Source organism: Schistocerca americana, chromosome 2 (assembly GCF_021461395.2).
Source record: "Schistocerca americana isolate TAMUIC-IGC-003095 chromosome 2, iqSchAmer2.1, whole genome shotgun sequence".
Taxonomy (NCBI): domain Eukaryota; kingdom Metazoa; phylum Arthropoda; class Insecta; order Orthoptera; family Acrididae; genus Schistocerca; species Schistocerca americana.
The window spans coordinates 590,915,042-590,924,272 of NC_060120.1; the positions used below are offsets into that span (position 1 = coordinate 590,915,042).

The window sequence follows — 9,231 nt, forward strand, 5'->3', positions numbered from 1 at the left end:
AATTATATTTGTTTTACTCTTAAGTCCTTCAGTCTAGTTCAAAGAACTGTGTCAAGTAAGGCCTTTGGTGTTTTAAAAATTTTAATGTTGTTGAATTTTAAGTCTTGGGCCTTCAGCCGATTTTGAGTTTGAGTTGTTTGCTCTTAAGGCCTTCAGCCTAAATTAAAGAACTGTTTCATGTGAGGCCTTTGGTATTTTAAAAAAAAATTAATTTTATGGAGTTTTCAGTGTTAGGCCTTCACCCGATTTGAATTTAACTTGTTTGCTTCAGCCTAACTAAAGAACTGTTTTAAGATAAGGCTTGCCTTTTAAATTTATGATTATGTTTGCATTTTGAGTTATTGGCCTTCAGCCGTTTTTAAATTAAAGTGGCTTTCAGCTGGTAAGTCCCAAATATTAAAGCTGTGTGCCTAAAAAAAATTTTTTTTTTGGGCTCTTGTAATGTTCGATCAAATAATAAAGTTGTTTGATTGAGTGTAACTGACAGCCCCTTATTTTGGCCCCTTTCCACAATTTATACTATCTGTCCTGTCCTGCAGGATAGTGGGGCATCTCAAACTGCACTACGCTTATGCGTATTACCATGTGGATATACTCTGTTCTAGACGGAATACGGTATCATGGGCAGTCCACATCTGAAGAGCACTTGGGAAAAGAATGGACAATGCTATGATTAAATCCCGAATCTTTCTCTAGTCTTGCAGTAGCTCTGAATAGCGCATAGAGGTGCGAGGCTCTTGCACAAATGTAAATGCTTCAGGGGATAGTGTGCGTGTTGGAATCTCTGTGATACTGTTAGTATTGTATTATGGAGATACACTGAAGTGCAGAAGGAACCGGTATAGGCATGCATATTCAAATAAAGTTATTTGTAAACAGGCAGAATACGGTGGTGCGTTCGGCAACACCTATATAAGACAATTGTATGGCGCTTTTGTTAGATCGGTTACTGTTGCTACAATGGCAGGTTATCAAGATTTTAAGTGAGTTTGAATGTGGTGTCAAAGTCGGCGCATGAGCGATGGGACACAGCATCCTCGAGGTAGCAATGAAGAGGGGCTTTTCCCGTACCTCCATTTCACGAGTGCACCGCGAATATCAGGAATCCAGTAAAACATCAAATCTCCGACATCACTGCAGTGGGAGAAAGATCCTGATCGTCCAGTATGACAGAAGTGCAAACCTTCCGCAAATTCCTGCAGGTCTTAACGCTAGGCCATCAACAAGTGTCAGCGTGCAAACCATTCAACGAAACATCATCCATTTGGGCTTTCGAAGCCATAGGTACACTCCTGTACCCTTGATGACTGCATAACGCAAAGCTTTATGCCTCGCCTGGGCCCGTCAACACTGACACTGAACTCTTGATGACTGGAAACATGTTGCCTGGTCGGAGGAGTCTCATTTCAAATTATATCGAGCAGATGGACATGTACGGATATGGAAACATCCTCATGAATCCATGGACCCTGCTTGTCAGCAGGGGACTCTTCAAGCTACGGGGCGTGTGCGGTTGGAGTGATATCGGAGCGGATATCGAGCGTATGGCATTGGTGGCCGGGAGACCCCTGGCGGGGCGGTTCGGCTGCCGCCCCACGAGTTCTTTAACACCACTACGGCGACTTATGAGTGAATGAGGATGAAATGATGATGAAAGACACACAACACCCAGTCATCTTGAGGCAGAGAAAAATCCCCGACCCCGCCGGGAATCGAACCCTGGACCCCATGCGCGGAAAGCGAGAATGCTACCGCAAGACCACATGCCACAGACATTGGACACCTGATATGTCTACATACTTTGATATCTGATATGTCAGATTTTTTAGATCAAAACTGTAGTCAAGGGGCCATTTTGAAATGTCTAGTATTTTGTCTATCTGGCGTCAGTACAAAAGGTATGTTGAAAGTTTTTGACTACTAACTCCCTTATTTATAATTCAATTTTATTCAATTTGGTGTCATTAGAAAGATAAGAGGACCAACTATATCACTAAATTATAAAAATGCTGTAACTGTGCATATAAATATGTGCAAATCTGTAATTAAAGTCATTTTTCAAAATTCTTTTTTACAGACTTCGTGAATTTTTTTCGTCGAAATCACAAGTTACACCATTTTAAATTTTGTCTCAAAGAATTCCTATTGTCATACATTTCAAAATAAAAAAATCAGAAGGGTGTTTGTTCCATTTAATCATTTAAAACAGAAGGAACATAAATAACAATATACACGTTTCGTTTTGTGACTCCTACTTAGTGGTCACAAATGATGATCAGCTCTCATAAAACACATTCATAAAATTCTAAGAAGCATTCATTCTTTCAAACAAGTTTTTAATTGCTATATTATGTCTGATTCAAAAGTATATAAACAACCAGTACCTGTGCTTCCACTAGGAGCAGGCAAAGTCATTAAAATGTTTTCATAAGGTATCCAGGAAACATCGGTGTGAAGTAGCCATGAATAACTTGAGGAAGGGCCACTTGGACTCAAGAACTTGACTTCTGCATCTCTGTGTTCTTCACTTATCTCCAGAATTTTTCCAAGCCACCACTGGTTATCGTAGATAGCAGCTATAAATGTTTCTTCTTTGTGTCAGAGGCAGTGTTTTGAATTCCAAGAGGAACTTGAATGAATTTAGTAGATGATGAAACACGCTTTATCAGCAACTTGTTTTCATTCAGTGGTTTGAAAAAATGATTCACTCTTGTCTCAGGAATGGCAGAACCAGTCTCGTACCGTTTTTGTAACATGTTTGTGAAATTTGTTATCTCCTCTGTTGTAACATAAAAGGTTTCTATTCCTGGAACATGAGTTTTGGCAAATGTAAACAGATCTGTTGGATTTACAATGTGACTGTGACTGTCATATGGACGCTGTAAACTTGCTCTTGTTGCTAAACGTTTAATAGTACCACCAACTCCAACACATGCATTTTTGCCATTACTAGTGGCAAAAAATTCCATTCTGCAGTTACTCCATGATCTTTCTTGTGATGGCACAAATTTAAAAATTTCTTAAAGTTTTTATGTTGTGTATAATTGCCATCACTGAAGTACATAACAAGCTGGATGTGTGGTAATTGTTCCAGTACATAAGTGAGAGCAGTTTTCTGGAAATATAGAATGTGTTTATATCATGCTGCAAACAGTCACTTATACAAGACAATGACATTGACTTAATGCAATCATGTGTTTTAAAGTACACCACAATAGGATGAAGGGTGACTTGAATGTTCTGCCAGTGAAATCCTTTTGCAGCATCCTGAAGCAAACAGGTATAGTTCCCTGCAAAATCCACTATGATGATGCATGTAGTATCAGGAAGGGCTTCTTTGCTTGATTTGAAGTAGTGACTCTGAGATTTTGATACATAATGATGTTGTGTTAAGTTTTGAAGTTTGCACGAGATACTCAATAAAGTAATTGGTCGTCTTCATTAATGTCTCTAGTATAGGTCGATCAGTTTGCATCCATTGTTTGAATACAATATTTTCACAATCTTGTAAGGACTCCAGCTCCACTAAAAAATTGCGCAGTTCATATTCGTGAGGACATCAAGAACAGCGATGCATTATGCACTCCCCGTTTTCCAGATTCCACACAATTTTTCTGCAGAAGTTCAGTGTACAGTTCTTTCACATGTGCAGCATGCGTTAAAAGTTTTACGTTTTGGTGATATGTGCATACACATTCGTTATGCATTCCACAACTTTTGACAGTAACACATTCTTTTGGCCTAAGTTCACAAAATTTAGTAAAACTGATTTTATCTTCAAGGTATTTTTCTCTGAAAGCTAAGTATACATCTTTCAGTTTATGTAAAATTAGTCTTTTTGTCTTATACACTATTTTGCCATTTTTTGAAGGGACAGACAGACAGACAGTCTTTTTTTATTATCAGAAATGCGACTTATATCATCTTCACAGTAAAAATTCTGGACACGTTTTTCCACATCCTTACCTATTCTGTTTCCCACTTTATAACTCCCTTTTGACAAAATACTATTTTCTTTTACCAATACCCTCGATTTCTTTGCCACGTATTCGGTAGTGTTAAAAAACATTTGGATTTTTTCTTTACTCCATGAAGCTGGTGCTAAGGTAAGTATTTGTAGTTTTTCTGTAAAAGAACTTCTGCTAAATTTCTCTTTAAGTTTTTGCATTAAAATATTACAGTCTGTACATTCAGCACTGCTAGTTCCTTCAGACACATTTTTCACTCGAACATGTAGCACTTCTGATGCTGTTTGCTGAAATTTTAAAGCTAAGCGACGAGACTTGGATCGAATGTATTCTGGGCGCCTGTCTTGTGCTCTCTTGGTAACCTTAAATTGTGAAATTTCAAGTAATTCACAACTTTCATTAAGTTTCTGAAGAGCTGTAGATGGATCTGGTGTATATTGTTGATCTTCAACTTCACATTCATCCATCCCTGGAAGGTTATCCCCCACAGGAGGTAAAATGTCCTTACAGCATGTTATGCACAGCTTGGAACCTGGGATAAGTCCAAGGGTTTTATATTTCCTTGCCATGATTCGAGAAATAGGTTTCAAAAGCTTTCTTAGCAGCCTTTTTACCATGCTTCTTAAAAGGGTCACAGCAAATTCTTTGTCTGTCTTCAAATGTTCCCAAATAGAGCCTTTTATGAGAAGAAAAAACACACTCAATATTTTCACAGGTGCTTCTTAACTTCAATAATTCAGTATCAGCTTGATTCAGGCTTAACATATCTATTAAATCAAGTTACTACTTTTCTTCTGAGACACAACTGCTGACACAAAACCTAAAGAACATTTGTTTTACATTGGTTTGAAACTTTTTCTTGTTCTCTAACTACCAGACAAATGGCTGCTTATGTAAGAAGCACAAAATCAAGGCAAAAAGTTCCTTCAGATATATAAAGTGCACAAACACAGAAAAACCTGTGTTGCATGTGAGTGTTGCTGCTAGACCGAATTTTTCATTGCTGTTTCATGTATTGTTGATTAGCTATTAGTGGCAATTAATTATTACAGCATTATTGAAAAAATATAGGATCCAACAATAGAGGACAAACACCCTTCTGATTTTTTTATGTTGTAAAGTATGGCAGTAGGAATTATTTGAAACAAAAATTCAGATGGTGAAACTTGTGATTCTGCTGAAAAAAATCCATGAAATTTGCAAAAAAAAAAAAAAAAAAAAAAGGTGAGAAATCACATCAATTACAAATTTTAAAACATTTGTTGCTTAGACACAGCACTTTAATAATTTTTATATTATAGCTCTATTCTTTTACTTTTCAGTGACACCAAATTGAATAAAATTGATTCATAAATAAAAAAGTTATAGTGGTTACAAACCTAGGCACTTCGTTTCTCAACGCCAGTTGGTAGAAGGAGCCCACATTTCAAAATGGTCTCCTAATTACTATTTTGGTCAAAAAATTCCAGAAAAAATATTTTAACCCTAACTCATTATGTGCACTCTTACACCAAATTTTCAGGAAAATCTGTCACATAAGGGCAACGGCCACTGGGTGATTTCACATTAAATTACCCGTAAGCGGTACTCTGACAAAAGGGAGGTACAAGGTGACCTCTTTACCGCTTCTTCTAATTGTTGTGAGTAACCCCCTCCCACATATATCTCGTGAAGTGACTGTAACGAGAAAATTATCGGCAATACCTCAATTGATCGTCGAAGTGACCAAGGAAGCATAAAAATGTTATCAGAAAGACGGTAATAAGGCTATATAAATACCTGAGGAAAGAGATAAATAGGAAGAACACTGCAGCCACGGACATATAGCTGAAAGAAAAAAAACATGTGATGTGCTATTTTTCTCGTTGTGATAGCTCTTTACCTAGCCAGTGTCAGGTGGAGGACTAGATAGCCTAACTAACGGAACAGTGTTGTAGGAACGTGATGGGATCTCGAGACAATTAGTAGGAATATGTCACTTGGTGGGGGACATCTCTTACTCGTCAAAACCAGGTGAATTCAAATGCTATACATCAAACACTGGAAGATTAGTGAGAATACGTCACGTAACCGATACTGTGACGAAAGGGGAGTTGAGAGGTGAGCTCTGTAGCAAAAAATGGTTCAAATGGCTCTGAGCACTATGGGACTTTACTTCTGAGGTCATCAGTCCCCTAGAACTTAGAACTACTTAAACCTAACTGACCTAAGGACATCACACACATCCATGCCCGAGGTAGGAGTCGAACCTGCGACCGTAGCGGTCGAGCGGTTCCAGACTGTAGCGCCTAGAACCGCTCGGCCTGCTCTGTAGCACTTCTTCTTAGAGTTGTGGGCGAACGTATTACAACTTCTCACATATTTCTCCCGAAGTGACTGCAATGGGAAAATTAGGTGCTAATACGAAGATTTTTACCGAGAGACAATCAGCAGCAGAACTTCTGACTTTTGTTTTCTCGACAAATAAGAAACAACGTTCTTCTGTGACTTTCTTGTGCCTATAAATGGATGGACTGACATCTTAACAGTTAGATTAAATTTACATCTGCATCAATGTGCATATTTCACAGGCCATCGTACGGTGCGGGTCGGAGGGTACCTTGCACCATTACTAATCATTTTCTCTCGTATCCCACTCGCAAATGGAGTGAGTGAAAAGAATATTATCTGTATGTCTCCTTGTGTCTTCATGGTACTTACGCAAAGTGTATGTTGGCAGTATTAGAATCCTTCTGCATTCACCTTCAAATGTTGGTTCTCTAAATTTTCTCAATAGTGTTTCTCGAAAAGAACATCGTCTTCCTTCCAGGGATTCCCATTTGAGTTACGTCACTTCATGGAAACTTCGAAGTCTGGAAACAGTTCTACATGTTAACATGACTTCCAGTCTATCGTACGGGGCTCTTCAAGAGGGAATTGACATGTGCACAGAGTTGATTTCTGTTGTTGCTCAGTTTTTTTCCCTTAAGTGTACACTCTTATTTCTTACCAGATGTGCTTCGTTATTTCTGTTTATGCCTTACAACTCTGATATGTACTTACCACCTTGTCAGGGCATGTATAGACTATAGCTTTAAGGTATTTATCTTTATTACCCCAATAATAAATTATTCGTTAGTCGACTGCAGGTAACATCTTGGACCATAAGAGTTTTCATTCTCTACCTACAGAGTGCGTCTTAACAGTGGCGTCATTTATAGACGACAAGTTAGCAAGTTAAGCGTCCAAGGCACAACCATCGGCCTCTGACAGCTCTACACACATACATGCAGGAAGAAAAAAATTACTCACCATGTAAAGGTCTAAAATGGCTCTGAGCACTATGGGACTTAACATCTGTGGTCATCAGTCCCCAGAACTTAGAACTACTTAAACCTAACTAACCTAAGGACATCACACACATCCATGCCCAAGGCAGGATTCGAACCTGCGACCGTAGCGGTCACGCGGATCCAGACTGAAGCGCCTAGAACCGCACGGCCACAGCGGCCGGCTGCAAAGCTCTCTCACGATCAATTTAATTAATTAGTCGATCAGTTTGATATGATCGATGTGCCGCCGGGCGAATCGAAGCACAAGTGAGAGTCCCACTATGTGTTTCGCTAGCTCGAGTGATATACGGTTTTCCGTGGGAGCAGGATCTTTTAACGAAATTTAAGTCTTCCACCTACGCAGGGAGAAATGACCATCGTAATAAAATCAGCTACATTACCGAATTCGTAAAGTGATACGTAGTATAGAGCTGATCTTTACAACTCCTCTGTGTTGCTTTTTGGCTAATTTAAGAGACTACGTAGGTGATGAGGCATTTCACTACACTATGATAGTTCGAAAGTGAGAAGGTATCCTATGACAGAGGAAGAGCATGCTCTCAGCACACCGTCATAAGCCGAAAAAGAGTCTAATATTCTAGTCCTGTTATGCAGCACGTAACAGATTTTAAGCTGATTAGAACAGATTTTTTTTACCGGATGAGAGAATACTTGGAGAAAATATAGCCTATGCCATTGTTGTACAGGATTTTTACGCTAATAATCAACAAATAACGATACTTTAGCGATGTGAAAACACGTGTATGCTCCGATTTCTTCTCTCTTCGAAAATAACATGCGGAAATGGAGTAATATGAGTTTAGTGTGAGAAATTTGAGGTGTATGGAAAACATTTTTTTTTTTTTGAAAAAAAAAAAAAAAGAAGATGGATGTATTAATGTTATAAAGACAATGTACAGATGACACAATTGTGGAACTAGAACACCATTGGGGAACTCTGAATACTTCGAAATAACACAAGGACTTAAGCAAGGAAGTATTCTATCTCCTGCACTTTTTAATGTTGTGATGGAGGGAATGAATAGGGCAGTTAAAGATATAGTAAAAGAAAAAGACAAAAAGATGATTTTTGCAGATGATATGGTAATATGGGGTGATAAAGAGGTAGATGTACAGTTACAGCTTGATGTGTGGAAGGAAATAATGAAAAGGTATGGATTAAAAATAAATAAAGATAAGAGTGAAGAGAGAAAGGAATCAACGGAAATATTACCTTGAATGGAGAACTCCTCAAAATGGTAGAAAGTTTTACTTATTTAGGGAGTGAAATATCTAGGGATGGAAGAATAACGAACGAAATTAATAGGAGGTTACAGAAGGGAGGCAATTTCTACCAAACAATAAAACACCTGATTCGGAATAATGAAGTTTCATAAAGAGCAAAACTCCTTATGTATAAGAATTATTACATCCCTATTGTCACCTATGGTGGAGAAACATGGACAATGACAGAAAGGGACTGGAGCAGACTGCAAGCAGGGAAAATGAAATTTTTCAGAGCAGTTAAGGGAAAAACAAGAATGGCCAGAGTAAGGAATGTAGAGATTAGAAAGGACCTCAAACAAGAAAGTATGAGAGAAGAAATTGAAAGAAAGAGATTAAGATGGTATGGGCATTTTAAGAGGTTGCATGGGCAGAGACTCCGCAAAATTATGGAAGAATTAAAGATGAATGGGAAAAGACCTAGAGGGCACCCAAGAACACGGTGGCAAATGGGAGTGAGAATATCTGTAGAAAGGAGAGGTGTGACCTGGCAGCAAGCGGAGGAAGAAAAGTGGTGGGACGACCGAGCCAAATGGAGAGGACTCATCAGCACCCAGACCCGGCAGTAGCTGGAGCGGGATTCGGATATATATGGACAACATTCCCACCTCTAATTCGGTAAGGATTTTTTAAACTGAGGAGTCTATGTTTGGAGTGGAATTGGAGTT

At 38.6% G+C, this 9,231-nt stretch overlaps 1 pseudogene; it reads right to left on the minus strand.

Annotated features, from left to right (window-relative positions):
• Positions 1–7,781: 7,781 nt before the first annotated feature.
• LOC124596715 lies at positions 7,782–7,964 on the minus strand (annotated as a pseudogene).
• Positions 7,965–9,231: the final 1,267 nt, after the last annotated feature.